This window comes from Nicotiana sylvestris, chromosome 6, assembly GCF_000393655.2.
Source record: "Nicotiana sylvestris chromosome 6, ASM39365v2, whole genome shotgun sequence".
In the NCBI taxonomy this organism is placed as follows: Eukaryota; Viridiplantae; Streptophyta; class Magnoliopsida; order Solanales; family Solanaceae; genus Nicotiana; species Nicotiana sylvestris.
In genome coordinates, this window is record NC_091062.1 from 54,806,043 (window position 1) to 54,823,998 (window position 17,956).

Sequence of the window (17,956 nt, forward strand, 5' to 3'; positions counted from 1 at the left end):
GCTTTAGCAGCCTCTGAATACCTACTTTCCAGATGAGGAAGTGAATTTAGTTGAGGTAACATCAGAAGACACCAATGCTTGGAAAATGTTCTTCGATGGAGCTGTGAACGCAAAAGGTGTCGGGATTGGGTCAATTTTGATCTCACCCACTGGTCAACACTATCCAACCACAACCCGGCTTCGGTTTTTCTGCACAAACAACACTGCCGAGTATGAAGCCTGCATTATGGGCATGAATATGGCAATCTACCAAGATGTGGAAGAATTGATAATCATGGTAGATTCGGACCTGATCATCCGACAAGCTCAAGGAGAATGGGAAACTCGGGATGTCAAGCTTATTCCATACAGGCAACATGTGGAAGATCTCAGCAAGTGGTTCAAGTCAGTCAAGTTCAGGTACATTCCTCATTTTCACAATGAGTTAGCTGAGGCACTCGCTACTTTGGCCTCGATGTTGCCATATCCAAGCAATGTCCATATTGACCCGTTGGAAATCCAAATCCGAGAAAGGCATGGTTACTGCAATACGATTGAAGTGGAACCGAATGTTCAGCCATGGTATCACGATATCAAGAGATTTCTAAAAACGAAAGAATATCCCGAGCAAGCCAATGGAGACCAAAAGAGAACCATTAGAAAGCTTGCCAGCGGTTTCTTTTTGAGCGGCGAGGTCTTGTACCAAAGGACTCTAGATCTCAACTTATTAAGATGTGTGGATGCCGAAGAGGCCGGAAGAATCATGCATGAAGTGCACGCAGAGGTGTGTGGACCGCACATGAATGGATACATCCTGGCAAAGAAGATCCTTCGAGCATGCTATTACTGGAAGACTATGGAAAAAGATTGCTTCAGTTTTGTCCAAAAATGTCATCAGTTTCAGGTGCACAGTGACCTGATTCATGCACCACCTATAGAACTGCATCCTATGTATCGAGCCAAAGGCTTCAAATGGGCATAGATTCATATTGGTTGCCATTGACTAATTCACAAAATGGGTTGAAGTAGTTGATAAGTTAGGATTTTAACATGTTTTATGCCCCTACTTGCCTATGCTTTGATCATATATTGTTACAAAATAGTCCTAAAAGGCTCACAAGTTGTGCTTGATCGCAGGTTTGATCGACAAAGTGACGAAATGTCAAAGATCGGCTCAAAAAGGAGTGAAACCTGCTCAAGTATCAAAGACCAATAAATTTAAGAAAAGAAGGCCTAGTGCGGACCGCGTAAAGTGGAATGCGGCCACATTAGGTGGTTCAGAGAGTTGGTGAATCAGGCTAGAAGAAGTGCGGCCGCGGTAAAAATCTCGCGGTCCGCGGTGAAGGCTCCACGGCCGCACTACTCTTTTGTGCGGCCCGCGGTCATGAGGTTCAGAGAGATAAAGTTTGTAAAGTCAGTGCCATGCGGTCCACGATCGTGGTTGCGCGAACCGCGCTAGCTCCCTCCGCGGTCGCGGTCCGTTCTACGCGGTCCGCAGAGTCCAAGTTCAGAGAAGTAGAAGTGAGCCCAGTGCGGCCGAGATCCATTTAATGCAGCCCGCACTGACCCCACAGGGGTATATTTGTCCAGTTTTTCTAGCCTAGTATAAATAGAACATTTTATCTTTTTTTAGGTTATCAGATACATCAGTGGAGAGCTGCGCTCGTGAGAACGTATTTTGTAGCCATTTTTGGCACATTTGCTTTATATTTACAATAGATTCTTGTATTTTAATTTTAGTAATTAATTAATATGCTTAGTTCTTCATCTATTTCTATATTTCATTCTTCAAGCATGAGTAGTTAAACCCATTAGCTAGGGTTGTGGCTCAACCCTAGTGTGGGTAATTGATGGGTGTTGGCATCTAATGTTAGATTGACTATGGGTGTTTGCTATTTGGGTTGATTTTATGTTTTAATCTAGAATTGGTGGTTGCAAACACTGATTCAAGCTTTGTGGGTTTAACTCTTCTTGAGAAAGAGAGTCTATGACCCCAAAATTGACCCAACAAGGAATTGGGATGGACTCATGAGAAATGATAGTCCCAATTAACGGGTTAAACCTCGAGAGAGTAATTACCCTACTTGAACCCTAGTTGCTTGGTCTAATTTGCCTACCCATTTGGTCTCGAGAGAGTCAATTGGGCAAAGTCACTTTCTCTACCGAGAGGTGTGAGAGTGGGTAAAATTGTGCAACGGTTATAGCATAAGCCCCAATTATGTCAATCGAACCTTAGTAACATCTACCCGTCAATTAGCCACCTAGGTAGTGTCACGACCCTAGTGCCCTTCTTCCCATTAGATACAACTTAGCAATATTCTCGTAGCATAATTTAGTGTTAATCAATAGTTTTATAAAAATAGTTATAATTCGAAAACCCAAAAATGTTTGAAGTGACATTAGGAGTACAAACACATCTCTAGGCTAGACAAACAATCCAACTCCATTACTAGCTCCCTGAGGAAATCGATCCTGACCCTCATATCGGGTAAAAGCTATTGCGACCCGCTCTTCCTACCTTAGTGTAGCGTTGAGTTGGCAGTGATCAGTAGTCACCCTTAAAGCCATCACTAAGAAAGCAGTGGTGGATTTCGTGCATTCCAATATCATCTGCCATTTCGGTATTCCTACGACCATCATTATAGACACGCTGCGAACTTGAATAGTCATTTGATGAGGGATATATGTGAACAATTCAAGATCATACATTAGAACTCTTCCCCTTATAGGCCCAAAACTAATGGTGTTGTTAAAGCAGCGAACAAGAACATCAAAAAGATTCATTAGGAAGATGATCCAAAGTTCCAGGCAATGGCATGAAAAGTTGTCATTTGCATTGTTGGGATATCGCACAACTGTGCGCACATCAGTCGGAGCAACCCCGTATCTATTGGTTTATGGCACTGAAGCCGTGATACCCGCAGAAGTTGAAATCCCTTCTCTTTGGATCATTGTGGAAGCTGAGATTGAGGACAGTGAGTGGGTCAAAACCCGCCTGGAATAGTTAACCCTGATTGATGAAAAGCGAATGGCCACAGTTTGCCAGGGGCAGTTGTATCAATAAAGAATGGCCCGTGCCTACAACAAGAAAGTACGGCCTAGGAACTTTGAAGTAGGGCAACTCGTTTTGAGGCGTATTCTCCCTCACCACCAGGAAGCAAAAGGAAAGTTCGCTCTTAACTGGAAGGGCCCATACATTATCAGAAAAGTATTGCCAAAAGGGGCATTGTACCTGGGAGTCCTTGAAGGAAATGACCCTGAAACAACTGTAAATGCAGACGCAGTCAAAAGGTATTATGTTTAATCTCTCTGCAACACTGATACTAGCCGATTGGGATGACGAAGGTTTTCATTCTCGCTACCCCAAACACTTTAACCCTTTTGCGAACCCTTTGAGCCAGTTACCTTCTTTGATTACCCTCTTTGGAACCTGAAAACACCAAAGAGAAAATATCAATTAAAATCAAAAATAAAGTTTTCCCTGAACTACGTTCGACTTGATTCCAAAAGGATACGTAGGCAGCCTCTCTCTGGGGTTCAGTCACACCAAAACAAAAATTCAAATTCCCCCAAAAGTGAAACTGGGGCAGATATTGTAATGGTTCGGCGATGATCTCGCCTGAATGTTTCCAAAGTTGTAATTCGATCCAAATTCTTATTCACCCAAACCCTGTTCAAGTCCTTCCGATCAATCGGTAAAAGATGTTCAAGAATCGGAGAGCGAAGCTATTTGGATTCGATGCAATCAAAATGAGAGAGTCTTGTTGGTGAAAACCCTTACGGGCACCGTAAGGCGATAGTCAGTAGAGAATTGAAAAATGAGAGAGTCTTGTTAGTGAAAACTCGCAAAGAGCACTATAAGGCGACGGTAAGAACAGAAATAAGAGAGGCCCATTGGCGAAAACCCGCAAAGGGCACCATTGATCGAAAAAAGGGAATTCCTTACAATAATCGGCTGATAAGAGTCCTAACAAGGTTTCTCAGTTTTAAGATATGGATTATGAAGGTTTTTTGTGAGATTGGATGGCTGCATAGATCGGGTATCCAGTCCAAGAATCATGTCATATCTATTGAAGTCTGCATGCACCCTAGATAAGTCCTTCTTTCTTTCCCCCCGAGAGGGACGCTTCTCGTTAAATTCATTGTCCTATCCTTTGTTTACTTTTCTTTGAGTCCCTTTTGGTCTGATCCCTCTTCGAAACTGATACAAAGAAAAGATGGCAAGATTGGTTTTACAGGGTTCTGCTTAGCAAAAGCCAAATCCAAATAAAAGCACCCAGCCTCAGCATGTGTATCAAGTCGATCTCAACTGACCATGATGGCCGATGCTCCAGGTCCAAATTTATTGAAAAGGAAAGAAATCCAAAGTCAAGTGCCCATAAAGGCAGAATAATAAGATGAAAAAGCCAAGTCCCCACACGGGTGAACCATTATGTGAAACTTTGGAAAGTCAAGGTCCCTGGTTTTAGAAGAGAGATCGATGTCCAGAAAGCCAGCGAGCAGTAGAGGTTTTCATCAAAAGAGTTGGGCCAAGATCAAGATAATCAAGGCCACAAAACCAACCACCATTTCAAATTAACCATTGTTCTTTGTTTGAAAACATGAAACATGTGTAATCCAAAGCAACCTTGCAAGAAGTAGGTGCAACCAAAAGAAACTGCGCAAGGGCTAGAAACAACTTTGCAGCAACAATCCATAAAGGGAAGTCCCCTCAAAAAAAATTCCTGCATTCATTCATTCTATGAAATAAATAAAAAAAAAAAGAAACAAAATGAAAAGAAAAAAAATATTAGAAGAAAAATTCAAAAAAAAAAATGGCAGCCTAGGGTCCCCAATCTCTATTTCCGCTTTCTAACATAGGGTCTCCACTCCCTAGTTGAGTTTATTTTTAGACATAGGATCTCTACTCCCTATTCGCCTTTCCTACATAGGGTCTTCACTCCCTAGTTGAGTTTATTTTTAGACATAGGGTCCCCACTCCCTAGTCGTCTTTCCAACATAGGGTCTCCACATTCTAGTTGAGTTTATTTTTAGACATAGGGTCTCTACTCCCTAGTTGCCTTTCCAACATGGGGTCTCCACTCCCTAGTTGAGTTTATTTTTAGACATAGGGTCTCCACTCCCTAGTCGCCTTTCCAACATGGGGTCTCCACTCCCTAGTTGAGTTTATTTTTAGACATCGGGTCTTCACTCCCTAGTCGCCTTTCCAACATAGGGTCTCCACTCCCTAGTTGAGTTTATTTTTAGACATAGGGTCTCCACTCCCTAGTCGCTTTTTCAACATAGGGTATCCACTCCATAGTTGAGTTTATTTTAGGCATAGGGTCTCCATTCCCTAGTCTGCATTTTCTAACATAGAATCTCCACTCCCTAGTTGATTTTATTTTAGGCATAGGGTCTCCACTCCCTAGTCGCTTTTCCAACATAGGGTCTCCACTCCCTAGTTGATTTTATTTTATGTATAGGGTCTCCATTCCCTAGTCTGCTTTTCCAACATAGGGTCTTCACTCCCTAGTTGAAGTTATTTTAGGCATAGGGTCTCTACTCCCTAGTCTGCGTTTTCCAACGTAAGGTCTCCACTCCCTAGTTGATTTTGTTTTAGGCATAGGGTCTCCACTCCCTGGTCGCTTTTCCAACATAGGGTCTCCACTCCCTAGTTGATTTTATTTTAGGCATAGGGTCTCCATTCCCTAGTCTGCTTTTCCAACATAAGGTCTTCACTCCCTAGTTGAAGTTATTTTAGACATAGGGTCTTCACTCCCTAGTTGAAGTTATTTTAGGTATAGAGTCTCAACTCCCTAGTCTGCTTTTCCAACATAGGGTCTCTACTCCCTAGTTGAAGTTATTTTAGACATAGGGTCTCCACTCCCTAGTCGCTTTTCTAACATGGGTTCTCTACTCCCTAGTTGGCTTTATTTTGAATATAGGGTCTCCATAACATAGGGTCGCCACTCCCTAGTTGACTTTATTTTGAATATAGGGTCTCCACTCCCTGGTCGCTTTTCCAACGTAAGGTCTCCACTCCCTAGTAAATATTTAGTATGGATATAGGGATCCACTCCCTAATCTCTTTTTCCCAATGATACACAATCCTGACTTTATCGCTTTCAATAAAGAAATAGTTTAGATTTTGCAATAACTCACAAAATTTTCCTAGTGAAAATCGAGGCAGAAAAATTTCGTTCGTTTGTTTGCTTTGGTGCCTAAACAGGTTTTCACTGTGAGGCACAAGGTTTGAGATGACCAAAAGAAGAAGTCTCAATCCAAATAAAAGAAAAGAAGAAACAAGAAAGAAGTTGAACTCAAGGTGCAGAAGCGTAGAAAAGATGCGGACGACTCAAAATTTGATTGAAGTCACAAGTTTCGCATGTCCCGCCTTGATCCGAAAAGCTGAAGAAGAATGAACCAGCGGTTGCAACTAACGAGCATCAAGATTCAGATCAGAGTCTGCAGGAAGAACCGTCCAAGACTCAAGATCAAGTTTTATAAGTGTTGTAGATAGGAATCGTGTAACTCGTAGTTGATATGTTTAGCTAGTTTAGCTTTTTATCTTTTATTTCGGTGTAATAAGGAGCTCAGCAAGCACAAACAGCAGCAACGGTAGTGAAATCACAGTTTTTCGGTAGTCTCAGCTACCAAAACTTCCAGAACTACACTGACTTGATTCCTTTATACCCAAGTTTATGTATGCAACCTCCGAAGAAAGGTTCGGTTAGACTCTTTCAAAAGATGCTTCTCATGGAGTTTCCAATGGGCAAAAATCCCTCGTAATTGCTCATTTTATCTTTGCCCGAAAATCCTTCGTGCTTCCGAGCAAAGAGGGGCAGTTGTGAGCATGTGATTTTTGCGTTATACGAACTACTCCTATAAAATCCCAAGAAAATAGATTTTTCTTAATTATTTGCCATTTTTAAGAATTATTTGTAGATTTTTATTAATTGTTTGCATTTCTGTGCATGTTTAATTTTATTAAAAATCATGAAAAAATGCCAAAAATATCATGCATTTCATTTATGTTTGTTTTTACATTTTTAGGATTAATTAATTATTTGCTTTATTAAAAATAAAAATCACAAAAATGGCCCATTTTGACATTTTTTCCTTTATTTTGAGAATTATTAATTTTGTTTCACTTTTAATTTAGGATTAGTTAATTTTTATAATTTTTGTAATTAGGCAACTAATTTAATTCCACTTTTTTAGATTAATTTAGGATTTTTCTTTTAATTAAAAAAAAGAGATTAAAAATAATAATAAAAGAAAGAGAGAAATGATTTGAAGGTTCTAATACATTATTTTGGGCTGAAATTCAATTTGATCCCCAATTCCCTAGCCCAAAACCCGTCCAAAACCGCCCCTGACCCAAGCCCAATCCCTTCAAACCCGGTCAGCCCCCTTCACTCCAAAATGACGTAGTTGTGTGACAAAACTACGTCGTTTCATTTATTCCAACCCATTAAACGACCAATTTCCCTTTAGTCTCCATTAATCTGATATTTAAACCAAAACCTAGGTCTTCCCTTCTCTAAAATCGCCGCCCACCTCCGCCGTATCTCCGCCGCCCGAAAATCGTCTCACGGCGGCGGAGCACCTCCAAACGCCTCCAAATTTTAACCATACAACCTCCATCATCTCCTTGTCCATATCCCGCCATTAGTTTCTCCAAAAATCACTCGTTTTCTCCGAATTTGAAATCTAAGAAATAAAAATTCGAACTTTTCACTTTTTGTTCGATTTTTCTTGACTTAGCCGTCAATTCATAGAAAATCCCCGTGAATTCCCTAGTTTCTTCAACAAAAGGATTCCGTTTGATATCAATACCACCCCATCTCATGGTTTTGGCCAGATTTCAGACAAAAGGCCTTGAACGATCCAAATTCTTCAAGCCTCTAATTTATCTTGTCTGAGGCATGTGGTGAAAATTGTTGCATGAAGCATTAGCCATGGACGAAAGTCCGGCTAGTATTCATGTAATAATTCCCATCATTGGCCGAGTTTCGTGGTCTATCGGAGTTCTAGTGGGTTCTCTTACCTTTTCTCAAGTTGCTGAAGTTCTTGGCAATCTAATTGGTATACTTCTTCCCCTATTTTCTTAACCCTTTATGTGTTAATAGTTTTTGTCCAAATTTGTTTGGCTTGGTTCATGATTGATTCAACGGTGATAATAACTCATTAATTAGATTAATCGCAGTTGTTAATTTTATTTTTGAGTACTTTTTTTAGAAAAAAATATGTATTCACGTTTTAGTCCAAGTCTGTTTGTTTAAACCTTCTTTGAGTTGATTCTGTTTATTGTTTGGGTTTGGTTTGGGTCTTTTAGTGCCCAGGCCCAAGTAAAATTGGGCTTGTGGTTTAAGTGACCCAGAGGTCCAGTACTGGCGTAAATTCCAGAATAGTACGAAAAAGGGTTAAAAAAAACAAGGTTGCTGGGGTTTGGAATCGGATAAGGTTTAAGGGAAGTTTATAGGAAGCTTCTAGAAAGCTGACAAGGATCATATAAGAGATAAAAAAGGGGGAAAATCCTTTGGGCATGGGTGTAAGTGATTTAAATTAAAAGTTTAAAGAGTGTTTTTGAATTAAGAAAATCTGATTTTGTTGCCCTAAATCCCCTCTATAAAAGTCCCTCTTTCCAATCATTAGGGCACAGGAAAAAAAGAGTGAAAAAGAGAAACGTCTGAAAACAAAACCTTCCTAAAAGTGTTCTTAAAATTCTTTTGAGCTTCTTTTTGTTTTGGAGTTGTTTTTTGCTGGGGTTTCAGAAACTGGAACAAAAATTCTGGGTTTATTCACTGCTGGTATTGCTGAGTTGAGCTAGGAGCTGCAGATTTCCTTGCTTCTTTTGGCTATTGTTTTTCCATTTTTGCTAGGTATTTTGCTAATCTTTTTGTATGCCCTGTTGAGTTTCCTTGAATGAAGTTTTTATTTTCCTTAAACACTCGAGCCTAACCTAATAAATCTGATATCCCAACTATGCAACCTACTTGGATTTCCTTCTCTGAAGTCTATGTCATGTGTGTATGATAACTGAGTTAAAGGTTCTATTTGTTGTCATTCATATAGTTGGTTCATTGTTGTAAGTTTCATTTTGTTTGGGTGCTGATTATGTATCAGAAATGATGCTAAAAAATGATAAATTTTTTTCCCTTTTGTCTCTGAATGTTTATTATAAGCTTAGTTGTTAGAAGTTCATCAATTTCATATCTTTGTTAAATACAAATTGAGGTTGTAGTAACATGAGCTTTCTTATGGTGGTCTGTATATGAAATATGTAGCTTTGTTTTAATTTGAAGAATTGAAATTTGTTTGCTACTGCTTACCTGGCTGTAGTTTGCATATCTGACCATAATTGGCCATGTCTGTAAACATAGAGGCCCAAAAATAGCATCCAGAAGCATCCTTGGAGATTCAAAAACTAAATGGCCTCATATAGGATATGTATTTACTAGGCTCTAATTAGGAATCATTTATTTTATTTAATAGTACCTTGTAATATTGTTGTAATTATTTTCCTTCACTTGATATATAGATTATGAGTTCTATGTAGGACTACTGATTTGTGTGAAGCAGGATGTTATTATTTCTTTGGCTCAATACGTAGATGATGATTTTAATGGGGTTGTTAGTCGTGTTATGGGTTGATTCATTATAGATGACCTAAATCGAGCTCATTTTCATTTAACAAGTTTGGTTAAATAAATAAGGAGAATGTGTTTGAGCTGTTGGATTTTATTGGATAAACAATGTGAATCTCAGTAGGCAAAATTAATTTTTATGTATCATGTTTGTTTCACATTCGTATATGTCAAGCAGTGAAGTTAGAGCATTGTTTCCTTATTTACCCAGTTCGCACACTTGGGTTCAAAATTGATTGTGTTCAGTTTTTTTTTTTTTTTGAGTTCTAATTGATCAATTTGAGTATAACTGTTTGTGATGCTTCTCTTAGTGTTCAAAAAAATGCGTTCACCTACTATTAATCTCACAATTTGGACCCTTGCATGTAATCTTGAGCTGCAGATTAATATTTGAATTTTGTGAACATGTGTAGTCTTTCTTTAAGCGTGAACTTGACGAATGTTGCTTCTTTTTTTACCAATGAATTACTAGCAATTGAGTACAATCTTTTAAAACAAATTGAGGTGTGTCATCTATAATTAAACTCCATAATTCATGGCCCTCATACTAATACCAACTAGTATAGACAACGCTTTGAATATTCCCTAGTATATTTTAGGCACGCGATTAAAATTATTACAACTACGGGTACGTTTCCTGTGACATGGTTGTGATAACTAGTTTTAAATTAGTAAAAATAGGAGCACCTTTAGTTTGCCTTTAAAATATATAACCCTTTCCTTAAAATAATTTGAGGTGTGTCATGCTTAAAGCTTATAATACATGGCCCTCACGAAATTAGATCAAGAGCTAATCCTTTTAGAAAATAATTTGGGGTGTGCCATACACAAATAAAAATTATATAACCTATGGCCCTCACATAAATAAAAATTAGTATAGAAAATGTCTTGAACTTTCGTAGTTTGCTTTAGGCGCGTTAATTAAATAATTGTCATAGCTACGGGTACGGTTCCCGTGACGTTGTCGTGACACTTAATTACTAAAATCCGGGGGTACATTTATGTGACCCGGCCACAATTTAATCTTTAATAATCTAAACATGTTGTAGATCGTGGGTGCGGTTTCCGTGACATGATTCGCAATATGTAACAATAAATAATTAAAAGCGATTTAAAAGGTTAAAAATGCACAATAGGTTTAAAACATATATTAATCAGATAATTAGGCCATTAATAATAGTTTAAGCGACCGTGCTAGAACCACGGAACCCGGGAATGTCTAACACCTTCTCTCGGGTTAACAGAATTCCTTATCTAGAATTTCTGGTTCGCAGACTTATAAAATAAAGTCGAAATTTCCTCGATTTGGAATTTTAAAATAAACCGGTGACTTGGGACACCAAATAAACTATTCCAAGTGGCGACTCTGATAATTAAAATAATCCCATTTCGATTAATGTCACTTTAATTGAAAAAACTCCCATATACCCTTAGGGTGTAAAAAGGAGGTGTGACAGTAACATAGATTTGAAAATAAAGAAAAAATTATGAAATTGAAAAGGTAAAAGTAAGAGACAAATAAGGAGAAAAATATCTATTGTTCAAAGTTAGGAGGAGATTTGAGTTTTAAATAAAGTTGATTGACGATTTTTACCCGAGAATAAATTATCAAGTTTTATATTCACCTATAATGATTAACTATCCATAGTAGGATTTCATATGTCATTTTACAAGATCCCTTAATGGTCACCATAGAATTTTGAAAAAAATTATAAATTACCTATTAAACTTGTCCCATAAGTTAGTTACACATTTTAACTTTACAGGCGATCGCTTATGTCACGATTCAAAATCAATCCGTCGCGATGGCGCCTATCGTGAAATTAGGCAAGCCAACCACTTAATTATTTCAACACAACAAAAACTTTGAAAAAAATACGGAAGCAATTAATATTTAAGAAGACTTTTCAAAAATAGAATAAAATTTGCAACTCAATACGAATCTCTCCCAAAATCAGGGTGTCACCGAGTACATGAGCATCTATACAGGGATAAAGTCTAATACAACATCTAGAGAATAAGAACTGAAACATAAATAAATATGAGGAAGGAGGGTCAAGGCCTGCGAAAGCCATGCAGCTACCTCGATAATCTCCAAAGGTCCTGACTCTACCAATCAGGAGCCGCCGTGACCTGAAGCACATGGATCTGCACACGAGGTGCAGGGTGTAGCGTAAGTACAACCAACTCAATAAGTAACAAATCCAAACTTTGGACTAAAAGTAGTGACGATCGCAACCGGCACAATTCAATAGAGAAATAATAGTGTAGAAACATAGACATGCTTTCAAGTTCAACGGTTAAACTCAATACAGAAAGATAGATCAAATCTGAATGATTTGAAGAATATAACTCCTCTACCTCTATATGCCAATATACATGTTGTATGTGATGCACCATGCTGACAGCCTCATGTGCTCATACTCTCGAAATGCTCAATCACTCAATATTGTATATGGCCAATCTGGCCCAGGGAAGATCCATCATGGAATAGATACATCAACTGACCATCAGTCATTCAGTACTGGGTAAGGCCAATCCAGCCCGTGGGGAAGATCCATCCCCATATATAGATGCTTCGAATAAGATCCATGTCTAGGAAAGATCCATCCCTCAATATAATCAACCGTGCTCACTGGGGGTGTGCGCAGACTTCGTAGGGATTCCTTCAGCCCAAGCGCTATCATAAATCAGTAAAACTCGTTGCGGCGTGCATCCCGATCCCATAAATGTCACTCATAATCAGGCTCTCAGCCTTACTCAGTCATCAATCTCTCAAGTCTTTCTCTCACGTGCTCACAATGTCATGAAACTAGCCCGACAATGATAGTATGATGTATAAATAAATAACAACAGAGACTGAGATTAGGACTATTCGAAACCGAACCGAAACCATAAATGCAAATTATTGATGTGTTATTTGATATTTTAATGCATATCTTTTCTATATGTTGAATTGTAATAGTTTATGATACTGGTGCATATGATCTCTATGTGCACCGATGGCTTTACTTGTAATTCATGCTTAAATTTTAGTATTGTATTGTGTACATGTATATGCTATTAAGTTGCACATGTTAAGTAAAGTATCTATTTTCTAACTTAAAATAAACTTTGTCACTATTTCACTAAGGTTAATCAAGATACTTACTGAGTATATAGGGTCAATTAAACTCATACTGTACTTTTTCACCTTGCGTGCAGATTTCGGAGATGATCTAATGTGGATATCGAAGGCTAGCATTGAGGATGTACCCACATTCCAACTGCAAGCTGCGATCTTGTTTATGGTAGTTTAGGATTTGAACTTCTATTTTTGTATATTCAAACAGATATTGTATTTTCTTTATGCCAACATTGTAAATCTGAATCTTCGTGGCTCATGACTTGTACTACCAATCCATGGGATAGTTGCTTGGACTTTTCGTCATATTATTTATTGATTATTGATGATCTTTTATTCAAGTTATGCTATTTATTATTTGTATTACCTAGCATGTTGGTGTTAGGTGCTATCATGACTAGATGGGATTTTGGGTCGTGACAAGTTGGTATCAGAGCTTTAAGTTCATATGTTCTACGAGTCATGAGCATGTGTCTAGTAGAGTCTTGTGGATCGGTAATATGGCGTTGATACTTATCTTTGAGAGACTACAAAGCATTTAGGTAACAACTTCTTTTTTCTTTCTCATCCTTATCGTTCAACTTTGATTAAGTTTGAAGCCTAAATTTTCAATTTTTTTCTCTTTGATCTGTATGCGATGTTCAGTACTCGATATCAGTTATCCACTGACAACTTATGATGTCATGGATGAGGTGCGAGATGTGTTTTGGTATTATTAAGGTAGTCCAATCTAAAGGATTTGTGGCCATGCTTCGACCGCAACATTGGCTCGGCATATTTAGTTGTGTGAGCATGTGATTTTGGACTCCTACGTCTGATGGTGTCCCTAGTGGGTGGGATTGATGGCTCAATGAGTGGCATGATGACTATGTGATGAGTATTATGTGACTGATGACCTATGCTTAGATAGTTTAAATGGGTGTGAGAAGAAGTAGTTTCTTGAGATGCTGAAGGGAATATGGATGATTGATTATTATCTTGATGTACAATACAATATTGAGTTGTGTTCAACTGTTCACTATAGATTATGGATGATTGATTATAGTATGAGTACAAACAATGGTACTTAGTATGTATCAAGTCTATCCTCGAAGAAGTAGTGGTGAAGGGTCGATTCCGTCACTCACTAGTAGTCAAATAAGCAGGTGAGAGAAATATTAAATAGAAAGCTAAGAATGCTATCATCAACAAGCATAAAAGCTTAAAATGCAATTCATATGAAATTTAGGCATACTTTTCAAATAACCATAATCAAATAAAATAATAAGTAACCTCAACTCTCGAGTAAAACTGATACTAGTCAACAATAATTACTTTAATTCATAGCATAAGTCTAAACAAATATAAATAAGCATGCTCATGATCCTTTCCTTAACAACTCACAGCAAAATTCATGTGCCTAACATAGGCCACGTGTCCAACAGACACCAAAAGAATCACGGGGGCCTACGCTCATGGAGCTCAAGGTAACATGGGTACTCATCTAACTGTGGAGGGATGGATCCATAATCCAAGCATCGGTCATTTTATAATTAAATATCACCAATCATGTTTTGCAGAGCGCAACCCGATCTAAATCATAACATCATCAATCCAATAATTAGTATCAATATCTGCTTGATTGCCCATAGTGCTAAAATCCTCAACTTTTCTCAATAACCACTTTTTACTCATGCATACGTGTAAGGAACGATATAATAAAGGGGCACAATATATGACAATAAAATTGCAGATAAAAGCTCAAATGGCTAAGTAATAGCTATGGCAAACCGTCTAACTCATTTTATCACTATGACTCAATAAGCTATTAGCATATTTGAAGCTTAATTATATTATTATCATGAGCTAATTAGGCCATCAAAATCATAGAAATCATGGAGCAAATAAAGCAAGTATATGACTATAAATTTACAATAAATTTTGTATGGCAATATAACCCTTATGTCAAATCATTAAGTTATAACCCTAGGCATGCTCCTAAATTATAAATATAAATTATCGAGTAGTAGTAGAATTAATTTGAACATGGGTAGCAACTTCACATAATTCGACAAAGCACAATTCAAGTCAACAAATACCTGATACGGTCCAAAACCTTTTACGCATATACACTCATCACCTCACATATATGTGGCTCCTAAATCATAAATCAAACAACAATCAAGTTACCTATGGGGAGAATTCCCTCTTACAAGGATATACAAGAGACTTACATCCGGCCAACAACCTCATATCAAGCAAATGTCTAACTATCTAAATTCAACTCCAACTGACCCAAATATAGTAAAAAAAATAACTCAATAATATCAAATAAAGACATTGAAAATAATCTCAAATAATAAAGTTTCGATCTTATACAAATAAACAAAGTCAACAAAAAAGTCAAATCAGGACCGTACCCCCAAAACCCGGAAAAACTCATAAATCCCGAATACCCATTCCAACACGAGTCCAAATATATAAGTTTTGATCCAAAACCGACTTTAACCCGGAGCTCAAATCTCAATTATCCACTTTCCAAAAGTTTTGCCAAAACCCCCCAATTATTACTTTAAAATCCAAGCTCTTAGGTGTAGAAATTTATGGAGAATAATGATATAAAGTCAAATCAAAGTGAAAATTGCTTACCTCAAGTATTAGTGAACTTGCTCTCCAAAGTCTCCACCTCTCGAAGCCTAGGGTTTAAAATATGAGTGAATGGGAAAAATCTTGAAATTATATCTTTAAATGCTATGCCCAATTATACACTTCGCGATTGCAGGACTCGCACCGCGATCGCGAAGGCCAAATTCTTGACCAATTGCTTCCCCTCCTTCTTGAACGCGAAACCCTTTTGTGAACGCGATGTCCGACCACCTGCTGAGACTACGCGAACGCGAGCCTATCTTCACGAATGTGAAGGCATTCCTTCCCCTGGCATCACTCCTTTGCGAATGTGTCCTCCTCACGCGATCGCACTGCTTCTGCTCCCTGCTCTCCGCGGACGTGATACCTCCTTCGCGAATGCAAAGAGGAAAATCCTTCTGCTCCCTCTTCTCCACGATCGCTAGACTAGTTCCGTGATCGCGAAGCACTTCAATACATCAGAAAACCAGCAATCCAAGACAAAGAAGAATTGATCCGAAACCACTCGGAAACACACTCGAGCCCCCCAGTCGGTATCCCATCCAATCACACTAACCAGTCCCAATACCTTATCCAAACTTGTCCGAATGTTCAAAACACCACGACTAACATCAAAACCAAGAATCGATGATCAAAATACATGTTAAGCTTCTCTTAAGTTAATCATATTCCAAACTTCAAACTAAATGCTCAGTTCAAGCCTAACCAATCCGGATGACAGAATAGTTCGGGACCCACCCCCCCGAACCTGACAACTTTTGTTTAGTTCTCCCTTAAACTTCACGTGGTCTTTAATACCCCTTTGAACTTGACAATTTCAAAGTCTCGAGCCCCCTCTATGCTGACAATCCATGAAAGTATGACACACGTGCTGCCGTATGAATTTTTTTTTGTCTATGTGAAATGTTTTTACAATAAAATATACTATATTTTTATATTTTTAAGTCCATCAACTATCTAGATAATTTTCTCGTGCCAAAATCTGTAAAAAAATAAAAATAAAACAATGTTATTTTTATTATAATTTTTATTTGGCTAAAAATAATGACATTTTAATCAAGTTACTTATATATATATTTGGCCAGGAAAAGAAGAAATACACAGTTATAATATATTATCATTGCATCTAAAAGAATACGTTCTTGGAACTTCATGTATTGGCTAAATGAATATTTTAGCTAAAATAGTAAATTCCGACCAAATATTTGCGAATAATTGAATCAAAAAAGAAAAAATGCATAGTTTAAATAAATAGTCATTGCATCAAATAAACATAAAAATGCACAATATTTTTTCTTTTTGTAGAAAATACACCATTTGAACTTTATTACTTTGGCTAAATCTTCTTTTTATTTGGCTAAAATAAATGGAGTTTTAACTAACTTTTGTAGATTTGGAAGCGAAAAAAATGAGAAATATAAAGTTAAAACATATATTCGTTGTATCTAAAAAAATACGATTGAGATAAAATATGTAATGTATATTAAAATGAAACAAACGAAAATACAATTTGAACAAATAAATTATTATATTTGATTATGTAGCAATTAATATTTAAAAAATACCCCACCTGAAAGGCTGATTTTTTTATTTTTATCCCTCCCACGCGCCTAAAAGAGAGCTATTCACACTCTTTGCCACATCAACATCGGGGTGGGGTGGGGGGTGGAGAGGGTCAAGACTATCAAATTTTCAAGAGTATTAAAGCCACGTGAAGTTTATGCGGGAACTAAACAAAAGTTGCCAAGTTTAGGGAGTCCCGAACATTTTTGCCGAATCCGAGTTAAACCCAAATTTGAACACAAATCCAAATTCAACTTATTTCAACTTCCGAAACTAAAATTCAAACCCAATAGCCTCAAAGTCAACTCCCGGTCAAACCTATGAACATTCAAAACCTTCAAATTTCTAACTTCTGCCAAATAGAGCCAAATCAACCTTGGAATCCCCAAATCCAAATTTGAACCTACGCCCAAGACCAAAATTACCATATGAACTTATTGGCACTCAAATCACCAATCCGAGGCTATTACATAAAAGTCAAACTCTGATCAGCTCTTATAATTTAAGCTTCCAAAAGGAGACTAAGTGTTTCAAATCCTTCTCAAACCTTCTCGTAACCAAATCAATCATCCCGGCAAGTCATAAAACAAGAAACACATATACAAGAAGCATCAAATAAGGAAACGCGATTCAAATACGCAGAACGACAGGCCAGCTTGTTATAGTTATTCTACCCTTAAACTGCATCAATCGTACATTCTATAGTCATAATATGTTGTAAAAATTCTAATTTTAATAGTAAAAGCAACAGTGATTACCTTCTTGAAGAAACTCTAGTTCTTCACCTCTTGCATTCTAAGAGATGATCTAAGGGTTTCAAGATGAATTCTTCTTCGAATCTATGTTGGGAATAATAATCCAGCTATAGTCGTATTGAAAGCTCACCTTGGGCGTTGGGGAATAATCTTGGGTCAGTATCTTCTTGAAAGGAATAAATTTTAACTCTTTGAGGTGTTAAGAATGAGGAAATCACATTTTTGTGGCCTTTTATATGCCTGGGATAATCCGTTCCCACGGTTGGAATCTGTGGCCA